The sequence below is a fragment of the Mus caroli genome, unplaced genomic scaffold, assembly GCF_978045245.1.
Source record: "Mus caroli unplaced genomic scaffold, Mus_caroli_1 scaffold_18, whole genome shotgun sequence".
Lineage (NCBI taxonomy): Eukaryota > Metazoa > Chordata > Mammalia > Rodentia > Muridae > Mus > Mus caroli.
Window position 1 is genome coordinate 54,205,751 of NW_028227273.1, and position 12,118 is coordinate 54,217,868.

The 12,118-nt window shown below is 37.0% G+C and overlaps 2 pseudogenes; both read right to left on the reverse strand.

Moving 5' to 3' along the window:
- Positions 1-1,162: 1,162 nt before the first annotated feature.
- On the reverse strand, positions 1,163-6,184 carry LOC110312252 (exocrine gland-secreted peptide 1-like; annotated as a pseudogene).
- A 1,838-nt stretch (positions 6,185-8,022) lies between these two features.
- LOC110284335 (anaphase-promoting complex subunit CDC26 pseudogene) lies at positions 8,023-8,280 on the reverse strand (annotated as a pseudogene).
- Between the last annotated feature and the right edge of the window lie 3,838 nt (positions 8,281-12,118).

The window sequence follows — 12,118 nt, forward strand, 5'->3', positions numbered from 1 at the left end:
CCCTCCCACTCACCTATTCCTGGCTCACCCCTACAGCATCTCCCTTTGATGGGGCAAGTCTCCACAAGACCAAGCTCCTTCCCTCCTATTGATAAGGCAGTGCTCTGCTACATATGTGGTGGGAGCCATGGTTCCACCCATGTATACACTTTGCTTGGTGGTTTAGTCCCTGCGAGCTCTGCGGGGTCCTGTTAATTGATATTGTTGTTCTTCCTATGGGATTACAATACTCTTCAGCTCCTCAGTTCCTCCCTTATGTCTTCCATTGGGGTGCCCAGGTTCAATTCAATGGTTGAGTTTTGTATAGCCTTTCTGATTATCTTCATTCTCCCTTGGTTTCCTTTGAGTCTCACATTGTTGATGACATGGATTTCATGTTTTGTTTTGTGTTTCTTCCAGTTTGTGAGCATTTAGTAGAGTATTGCCTGGCTGAACACTCATTTTTCACACCAATAAATATTTGTTGATGAAAAAATTGTTTATTTGTGACATTATTTAAGAATCTTGATAATTGATACACATGTTTCACATGTCACAGGTTATTATCATAATATGAAATGTCAATGAAAAATATCAAAAAGTATAACCAAGTAAAATAATCATATTACAGAGTAAAACAATAATTCATTGAAGCATTGCAGCATATCATATTCAGTGAAGCAATATCAGCATATCAAGATATTTTGTACAAAAATGAAATGTTTAAGAAAACCTTATTTTGAGTTTATTTCAACATATTTTTATTCTACACAATTCTTAGGATTATAGGGAATTTGTCAACATATTATATCACTATCCCAAGTGCTCTTATTTGGTTATATGATTACATTTTAGCTTGGTATGTCTGTTAAGAATAAAGACACAGCATCTGAGCACACAAGATTTTATATTTCATTTTTATTTCATCATTTTTCCACATGTCATCTTTTATCTTCTGGACTGAGATCTAGAATCCCACCTTAGTCTCTGGTTCCCTGCAAATGTTTCTCAGATTTCTTTATCTCTAGAGTTTCCACGTCCATCTGGTTATTACAGATGACTTGCAATATATGAAATAAGGAAATATACACTGTTGGTGTGTCCCTCAGTTATCTCTCTGAGGTTGAATGTGGGGCAGTATTGTTGAAGACACCTCACACTTATGACACAGGATTCAGATAATTCAAGTTGGATCAAACCTGCAAGCCTTCCTACAGTCTAGCTTCCGTGGTTCCAGAAAACTCTGTACAAGCTTCTGAGGAGGTTCATCAATCAACAGTGCTCCACTGCTGCAACAACACAAATAGTTACCAAAATGAAAAATGTCCAAAAAGTCCAATTGTGGGCAGTCACATGTTGGTGGTGACCAACAGCTGTCTATTTGGGCAGGAGGGAAATCATGCCTGGTCCTAGCAACTTAGACAACTTTCCAAGACTAGTGTGATTGGTACCCTAGGATAATAGCATGTATCATATTGTAACCCCTAAAAACCAGCATGAAGTGTTAACCTCAGGAACCAGGGAGAAGTTCCTACAGAATGGTCTTTCAAGAATGAGAACTTGGAACTTTGAGTGAAGAGTTATTTAACTGACTAATATGGAAAGGTTTGAAACCATCCTAGAACAGAGTTAATTCAATTCACGAATGGCTTTAATCTTCACGAGTCAAATTATTCTATTTGGGTTGTTAAAAACAATAGTGCAGCTGTAGAAACAAGGAAGAAGGTGATGACTGGAATTAATACACAGTTTGATAGTTTTGAATCCAATTTCCTTCTGCATGGTTGGAAATACCAAACTGCCACCTAATCCCTATGGTTTTTGAGCAAGAGAAATCAAAATTATATATATATATATAAAATATCTCGGCATGGTGATCTACAATGTTCCATGGTCTATGAATATTAAATATACTGTAAGGTTTGAGATAAACGAAGATGTTTGGATTAAAATTTAATTTGTATAAAATTAGTCAAATGCACGGTTTCTTCATTTGTGCTTCCAAGTTTTAGTTTGCATTTTCAGGAAACTTTAAAGAATTAACTGAGTGTAACAGTTCTCATAATTGTAAAATGTTTTGACTATCTAATAAAGCTAGGCTTAATTGCTACTACTCTGTAATCCTTTGATTGAGCGTGTCTTGTGTTTTGTTAACTTTCCCTCCTTCCACTAAAGCTTCAAAGATGTATTATGGATTTTAATAAATATATTTTACATCATGGATGATCTTATATGGGCCAATGACTCATTAGGGCACATCCAATGAACTTGTAAAGCAAACTTTGTGTTTGTCTACTATGAGTTTCCTGTGAATAATTTGCTTCTAGGCTCTAAGTGAGGACGAAAACACTTAGTTTAATCAGTTTATTATGCTGAAAAAAAGAGATGGATTCATCTTTCCCTTTCTATAATATCAGAATATATTATTTATCAACAAATTGCTAAGGCAAATTGGTTTTATTGGCCACAATGCCAAGCAGTTTCAATGTATCATAGATGCTATCATAATTAGAGTTTCTATTGCTTTGATGAAACACAATGAATCAAAAAGTAAGTTGAGGAGGAAAGAGTTTCTTTATCTTATACTTCATAGTGCTGTGCATTATTGAAGGGAGTCATGACAGAAACTCAAGCAAGGTAGGAACTTGGAGGCAGGATCAGATGTAGAGGCATGTAGGAATGATGAGGGAATTCTTCCCTCGGCTTTCTTAGTCTGTTTTGTTATAGAACTCAGGACAACCATACAATGGACAGAAATGGCTACCTGGGCTGAGACCTCTTCCTTCAATCAATAATTACTAAAACTTTTAGGGATGGATCTGTTGGAGGCATTTTGTCCCAGATGCTTCACAGTCTGGAGCAGGTTGAAAGAAGACACTCAGTAGGCTCTGGTTTAGCTTTATAGGCTGATAGTCTCTGGATATTCTAGATGTATAACTATACTAAATACTTGTTGATAGTTACTAAAAGGTCCTATAAAAGCATTCTTGTGCAATCTGAGGGTTTAATGCTTCTGGGTTAGGGGATCAACACCTGTAGCCTAGCAGTGGGTGATTAAGTAATGGAGACTTTGTTCTATCTCCACAGGAATTGTGTGGCTCTAACTTTCAGTCTGCTAGATGAATTTGCAGGACATAAAGAGAATACTTTGAAAAGTGATTTTAGCCTTTATTTCTAAGTTGTAAAATGTTTCTTATAAAAGCTCTCTAAGAAATAGGGGAACTCTTAGCTCTGCCTGAACCATGCTTGCCTAGAACCTGCCATGTTCCCACATTGATGATAATGGAGTGAACCTCTGAACCTGTAAGCCAGCTTCAATTAAATGTTGTCCTTATAAGACTTGCCTTAGTCATGGTGTCTGTTCACAGCTGTAAAACCCTAACTAAGACACTCCCCTTGAATTTGGGGGGTTAAATAAATAGGATGCAGAACTTGAAAGAGAACCTAGCAAGAGGCAGAGCAGATATGACACCAGGGCCTCTAGATAATCATATTAGAACTCCCACTCATTTGTCAATATTCTTGCACAGAGTAGAAGACTTGCCTATAAAAATCACCTTGAACTAACTCTGTTCCATTGAAGTCTATGGGGAATTCTTTGGAAACTTACTGTGTCCCCTTGATATTTCTGAGCACCACATTTGGCCGGACCATCAATAATTTAGACAGATTTAAGTTGTGTTGATTAGAATTGGCCTGATCTTCAAGCAATGTTTGGTCTTGGTCAAATGCACAGGTGTTCATCTCAAAGGCCTCTTGGATACTTGTTTCTCCTTTAGATTCAATCTTATTCAAGAAAGTGTTCTGGTTTGTCTTGTGATCAGTGGATATAGTGGATTGTTTTGGAGTGTGTGTCAGAACCTGAGGCAGAGACAGTTGTTTATAAGAGGTTTATAGCAAAAAATACAAGACCTATCCAGGGATATGTGTGTGTGTGTGTGTGTGTGTTTGTGTGTTTGTGTGTGTGTGTGTGTGTTTGTTCAGTACCCATAGACCCTCACAATAATGTATGTTAATTTTTTACTCTATCTATGCCTATTTCTTCTTTTAGGTTCCAGGAATAGGGACCATTAGTGTATGCTAGAACAAGCAAACTAATGAAACTTAATTCGTGGTAGGAAGAATGCATATGATAAACATTTTATCTAAGCCAAGGTTGTCATACACCTACAATTTTCTCTATGCAATCAAACTCAAACTAAATAGATAATTTATTTCAAAGCTTACAAATGAGATTTCTGAGAGAAGATAATAATTTTAATTATATACCATCTTGTTTTCTATGTATAAATTCTTCTGAAAATACTTGTTTTTGATTGCGTTTCAGTGGAGGATTTATTTGGGGGCAGAAATTTTCAAAAATATTTATAATGTGTAGCATTCAGCAATTTAATAAAGTTGCTGTGTGTTATAAATTATCAATACATTTGGTAATATTTTTCCCTTTGAAGGCAGGCTGGAAGTCTCCCAAGGGCTACTACAAGGAACAAACATGATGGAGAAGTAGGAAAGAGAATAAAAAAAGAGCAGGGATTGAGATAGAGAGAGAAGGGGAATTGGAGATGTGGGTACGTGTGACAGAGAGACTGAGGTCTTCATGCAGTAGGATTAGTAGGATGAGTAAGTAGGATGGTATAAAACATGTTGGAGCCTATGCAGACACATATTCAGCCCAAGAACCTATGCACAGCTTTGAAATTTCCCCTAGATCTGGGCAAAAAGGAAAGGTTCACTTTTTGGATTGGATCTTGGTCCAAGATGCTACTGGAGTCCACAGTGTTATCAATGTTCCATGCTTCTTTCCTAGACCTCAATGAAGCCTGGGATTCATATGGATGTTCACTGTCTGTTCAGCTGCCTAATATGTTAGTGATGTCTGAGGCATTGTTTTCTTTGAAGAGCCATGGTGATTTAGTGGCACCTGTAACCACCTTATACATTGTTGACATTGGTGGTCTGTTTACCTGGTGGGTGCCATTTTTGAGTCAGTGGTTCTGCTATGTCCAAGAGCCATATTGATGCCTGTTCTCTGTCTTAACCACCACATCTCATGTGGATTCCCATGGTCAAGGCTACTGCCTGAAGGCAACTTAATATCTGTGAGAGAGCTGACCCACCATGACTCAACAGGCTAGAGCACTGAGGAACATGCAGGGATCCATGCAAGTGAGGTAGGGGTGGCTCCACTCTGCTCAAGCCACTTCACAATTCTCCTTAACTGATGATACTTTTGGAGGGGATACAGGCAGAGAAAACTCATTGTCCAGTGGCAGCTTGCTACTATAATTTGACCATGCTACAGTGAATATATATACACAGCAAACACATTTATTTTCTTTCTTTTTCCTTCCTTCCTTCCTTCCTTCCTTCCTTCCTTCCTTCCTTCCTTCCTTCCTTCCTTCCTTCCTTCCTTCCTCTCTCTCTCTCTCTCTCTCTCTCTCTCTCTCTTTCTTTCTTTCTTTCTGTGTTGGTATAGATCTTGGGAAAAGAGTATCATATGTAGGCAGGCTGGTATTCGAGTGTGATGGGATATATGATGTGAGATTCCTAAATGATTAATAATCAATCATTAAATGTTGAAAGATCATAAAATATAGTTTATTATGAATAAATAATATGTCATCAAACTTGATTGGAAACCATGTGAGTGCTACAGAGGAATGAGGAGTTATCTCTTGACATTGAAGCCAACTTTATATCATAAACAGGCTAACAGATAATTTTGACTGTAGGTCTATATATATTCAACTGATTTTAGACAAGCGCCTTTTTTATTGCTGGTTTCTTCTGCCCCCATGCCATATTTCACAGTGATATACTTTGCAAGCTTTATATCTGAACATAACTTTTAATGCTTTACTCAATGACAGATATCTCAGTCCCCTTAATGTGTATCATTGATATCTTGTAAGTGTCATATATTTGTAGAACATCTGGTTGTTCAAGTATCTAGGTCCCACATTTCACTAGTGGGTCCTATAGAGAAGTGGAGAGTTCAACTTTAGTCTTTATCTTCATATCCCTGTTAAGTTCTTCAAGACCCAATGAGAATGCTGTTATCCAACTTACCATTAGGATTTCTGTATTCATATTTATTATACCACTTTAAAGAGTAAGCAGTTATATCTCAGATATTTATCCACATAACATTCAGCCTTCTTTCCATGACCATGGATGGCAGCAGCAGAGTTATGAGAAATAACATTGCTGATAAAGAAGACATGACTGAAAATAAACAGAAAAACCCTTGGTTAAATTAAGCAGTTCAGGGGACACAGAGGTAAACAACATATTGATAGAAGATAAGCTAGAGCAATTCTGGCTGACAAATTCATTAACAAAATAAGGAGTGGCATTTTGGGAGTTCCTGTGCTTTTATTATGCCAACCATGCATGTAATTGGAAGGATATGTAACCTAAAGTGTTGACTGATGTCCTTGATGTGTACCTGCAAAGATTAGACTAATCCCATTTTCTTTCTTCACACATCTATTCCTCTGTCCTCAAAAGCAAATAAGGGAAAAAAAACAGAACCAGTTCCAGTTTTATTATTATTATTTGGTGTGTACCATCTCTTGTTTTGCTCTTTCCTCCTCATAGCTTCAATGAATATTGAATATGTATTATGCAGCCAGGGTTGTCATCATACCGATATAATTATACAAACATCTTAGAAGTGGCATTTTGTGAAGAGCAATGGCAAGTTTTATCAAAGCAATTTTCCTTTTTTCTTCAATAAGAAATACAAACACAATTCCATATCTAGTTTATTTAAGCTAACTCAAACCATCTTTTATTAGATGGGCTGCTTCATATTTTCTTTAACCTCTGCTCAATGCATACAATTTCCTGTCTCAGGAATTAAGAAGTCCTACATTTTTTAGGTGTTGCTAATGGCCACCTAGAGTGATATGCAGTCACTTCTTTCTGGAATTCATATGAAAGGATTATATTGTAAAGTTAAGGTGTGACATCTTATTTTGTATCATCTAAACATTCAGGATCCTCAAAAATTTTTTATACTCATATAATTGCTTCAGAATTTTAACTGACTTGATAACAATGGAGAATCATGATCAGCAAAGATCTAGTGCAGAAGTGGAAACTATACATCCCCCTCTGTCTCTACCTTCTCATTCACATGACTCAGGAACTATCCAAAATCTTGGGTAAATCACAGCTAAGGAGTTTCTTTGAAATTGATTCCAGATGTTCTGGCTTCCACAGCTGGTGGTTCTGTCCCTGGGTTTTATGGTAAAAATACTAAAGTATCCAGAGTAGCTCTCAGATGGGAGCTTTGCAAGTGAAGTCCTAAGTAAAGAATTTAATGTCTTTCACTGTTAGAGCTGCTTGTGCTTCCCCCTGTGTAAAGCCTTCCTGGAAGTGGATTTGATTCTGACAGTTTGATCATTTGAATCCTGTCTCCATCTTTGTCCTGGTTTCCTTTTTTTTTTTTTTTTTTTATTTTGTTTGGTTTTGTTTTTGACATTTTGAGACAGGATTTTGCTCTGTAGTCCAGACTAGCCTCCAGCTCTTTGAGATTCCTACTTCAGCCTCCCAAGTGCTGGATTGCAGCCTGATCACACTCATCTGGGATCTCTGTTACTTGAAGGATGGTCAACTGTCAGCAGACAGTGTATAAACAAGCTAAGTCAGTCCAGGGGATCAACTGCAAGGGTTCGGGGTCTGGGGTCTTTTTTGTAAAGACAAGATGTCACTTGTAGCAGTTACCTGTCAGAGCTAGCGATTAGCAGTGCTACTACCTTTAAGGACTTCTCACATTTTTTCCAAAAATGTATTTATTTTTAAAAACAAAAATCAAGCAAGCCTTCTGCAGTCTAATTTTCCAGGAACAAGTCAGAATTTGGCTTCCAGCCTATCAGAAAGTTTGGACAGCAATAATTTCACACAGAAGTCACCTCTCCTTGCAGGAGACAGACAACATTTTGCTTGGTCACACACTCTTAATTTTCTAAATCTGGTTGGTACTTCTGTCATCATTGTATTCCATCCCAGCGGTCTGGCATGCAAGAGAACCCATCTCTAAAATTCAAAGTTTCCAAAATGAGATGTGCGGTTGTTGTTCTTGAGTTGGGCTTTATAACCAGTTCAATCATTAATCATTTGTTCCCGGCTTTTGGGGTCACTGCTGAGCCCAGCAGCTCCTTCTCCATCGCTGGTTCCTACACCTTCCACATCTTCCTTCTGCTTCTCACGGGCCCCCAGGTCCTTTCGAATGCTCTCAAACTCCTCAATGTCATCGAGCTTGAGCTCCAGGCAGGTTGGTTTCCTTCGCAGCATATTGAAGTCAACCAGGACTTCAGAGGAGCCAGAGCCCAGTGAGCTGTGGGCTGGTAAAATGGCAGGAGAGGAAAAGCTGCGGGTGCCAAGCCTCAGCTACAAACAGATGAATCAATCCACAGGATTATCCACAGGATCTAAGGGTCCTCAATGGGTAAATCATTCATTAATCAGATGTGTCCTGTGCTGAGCTATAGGAGTTTAAAGACACTGTTGAAATCTCTTTTCAGGCCTCTGCAGTTCCCCAGAACCTCAACTCCCACCATGATTCCATTGCTGCGCAGCACGAACGACCTTAATTTTCATTTTTTAAGACTGAGTAGTCCTTCAATTTCCCGTCCATACATTCCAAAGACTGAGTTTCTATTGTGTCACTAGCCTCTGTTATCTTCAAACAGATAACACTGTTTGTAAATACTTTGTAAATACTTGAAAATACTCCTGTTTTACCACGGAACTCACTTCCACACTCAGTCTTAGCAGGAGTTTCTTGTTCCATATGTTCAGTTCAGTTCAGCTTCTGCTGCAGGCGCCTATGGTTCTGTGGTTCTCAATGGCTCTTCCTTTCATTGGGGGGAGGGCACGTCTTTAGGGTTTTTAGGACAGAGGTGTTTGTGCTTTATTGGCTGCTGTTCCCAGAAGAGTGGATTGATTGCAGTTTCTCCTGAGTTCTGATTCTTGCTCATCCCAGCATCTGCTCAGTGGGTCAATAATCTACTATTTCGTCTTTGCCCCTAAAGATTTTCCTTTACTTTTATTTCCAGACAAGAGTTGGTGAGGGGAAACTTGTGCCCCTTGCCTCTCATTTTGTCTAGCACTTTTGGGGCATGGTTTGACTTTTTTATATTATTACTGTATTACTCAACATGTCTGTATTTTATACAGCCTTTCTTACTGATTGCCATGTTGCCTTGCTTTTCTGTGCTTCTCACAGTTTTGATGACATGAATATTTTGGTTTGCTTTACATTTTTTTCATATTTGTGAGCATTCAGTAGATTATAGCTTGGCTGAACACTATTTTTTCATAACAACATATATTTGTTGAAGAAAATATTTTTTATCCTTGACTTCATTGAAACATCTTGATACTTGATAGACATGTTTCACATGTGACAGTTTATTATCATAATAAGAAAGATTTGTAAAAAAATAACCAAATAAACCAATAATCCAAACAACAGAATAATATAATAATTCAATTGAAGCAGGATATGAAAAAATATCTTGAAATCATAAGATATTTTGTACACAGAATGAAATGTTTATGAAATTTTTTTATATTTGGTTTATTTCAAAATACCATTTTCTTTCTTTTTTCTTTTTTAAGGAAAGAAGGAAGGAAGGAGAGAGAAAGAAGGATGGAGGAAGAAAGAGAGAAAATCTTTTTAAGATTTATTTATTTAATTTATGTATATGAGTACACTGTAGCTGTCTTCAGATAAACCAGAAGAAGGCATCAGATCATACTGCAGATGGTTGTGAGCCACCATGTGGTTGCTGGGAATTGAACTCTGGACGTTTGGAAGAACAGTTGTTGCTCTTAACCACTAAGCTATCTCTCCAGCCCTCAAAATACCATTTTCATTGTACACTATTCTTAGATTTACAAAGAATTTGCCAACCTATTATAACACATTCTCAAGTGCTGTGTCAATTTCTTTGGTTTTATGATCATGTTTTAGCTTGGCATGTCTGTTAAGAATGAGTAACCAGTATCAGAGCACAAGGATTTTACATTTAACTTGTATTTCATAAATTTTCCCACATGTTATCTTTTGTCTTCTATGTTCTGGAATGAAATCTAGTATTCCATTTTAATCTCTGTTTCCCTCCAAAAGTTTCACAGATATCTTTATTTCTAGAGTGTATGTGTTTGTCTGGTTATTACCAAAGACTCCTAATATATGAAATAAGGAAATATAGACTGTCGGTGTACCCTCAATTTTCTCTCTAAAACTGAGTGTGGAACAGTATTGTTGAAAACACCTCACAACTAGGACACAGGATTCAGATAATTTGAGTTGGATAGTATCTGAAAGACTTCCTACAGTCTAGCTTCCATGGTTTCAGAAAACATTGAACAAGCTCTTAAGGGATGTTAAATAATCCATAGTGCTCCACTGTTTCAACAGCACAAAAAATTACCAGCAGGGCAAAATATTCAAAAAGCTCCAATAATGGGCACTCACATATTTGTGGTAACCAATAGCTGTCTATTTGGACTCAAGGCTCTCTTATCAGGAGAGAAATTATGCTTGGTCCTAGCAACTTAGTCAACTTTCCAGGGTTAGTGTGGTTCATGTGCTATGATAATAACGTGTATCTTTTATAACCCCTGAAACAAGCGTACAGTTCAGATACAATGGGGTTTCAAGAATAAGAACTTGCAACTTTGAGTGAGGAGTTAATTGATTCTTATGGGAAAGTTTATACCATCCTAGGACATAGGTAATTCAATTCATAAATGGTTTTAATCTTTAGGAGAAAATTTATTTCATTTAGCTTGTTGCAAACAATAATGTAGCTGTATATAAATGGAAGAAAATGATGGCTGCTTTTAATACACACTTTGATAGTTAAGAATTTGATTTTCTTTTTCATGGTTGGAAACACAACTATACCATGACGGTTCTTAACTCAGGGTTTGATAATTATGAATTTAACTTCCTTTTGCATAGTGGGAAACACAATACCATTCCAACTCTATCATTTTTGAGTCAGAGACATTAACGTAAAGGAATATACAAGGTATCTCTACATGGTGATCTACAATGTTCTAAGTTCTATGGATCTTAAAGACACTGTAAGTTTTGAGGTAAAAGAAGATATTTTGGATTCAAGTTTAATATGAAGAAAATAAATCAATGCACAGTTTCTCAATTTGCATTTCTACATTTTAGTTTATATTCACAGAAAACATTATAGAATCAACTGAGAGTAATAATTCTCATAATCATAAAATGGTTTTAATGTGTAATAAAAGTTATCTTCATTTGTAATCCTTTGAATGAGCCTGTCTTGTATTTTGTGACTTTCCCTCCTATAATAAAGTGTTGAGTATGTATTATGGATTTTGATGAATATATTTAATGTAACAAAAAGACTTAATTAGGCCAATGACTTCATTAAGACACATCAAATGGACTTTTAAAGCATCCTTGTGTGTGTGTGTATATCTGTGTGTGTACTATGGTTTTCCTGGGAATAATTTGTGTATTCTAAGTGAGAAAGAAACGTTGATTTTATAGCATATTATGCCAGAAAAAAATATGAATCAATTTATGTCATTCTACAATACAGGGATGGATTATTTTGCAACAAATAACCAAGGCAAATTGGTTTTATCGGCAACATTTCCAAGCAGCCTCAATTTGAATCATAGGTGGTATCTTAGTTAGGGTTTTTATTGCTTTGGGATACATGATGAACAGAAAGAAAATTGGGGAGGAAATGGTTTACTTATTTTATACTTTCATATTGCTCTGCATCAGTGAAGGCAGTCAGAACAGAAGCTCACAAAATGTAGGAACTTGGAGGCAGGATCTGAAGTAGAGGAAATGTAGGGATGATTATGACTGGCTTGTTTCCCTTGGCTTGTTCAGCTTGTTTTCCTATAGATCTCAGAAGCACCAGACAGTGGATAGAATGAGCCACATGGCCTGGTGTGGGAAGCCACATGTGCCGTTGCAGAGTGGCACAGGCTTCTGCTGGCCACCACACGTACATAGGCAGGAAAGTTCTTTGCCAAGATGAGGTTTTGAGAATTGACCAAAATTGACCAATCAGAAGAGAGAGATATTGACCAATCAGAAGAGAGAGAAATTGACCAATCAGAA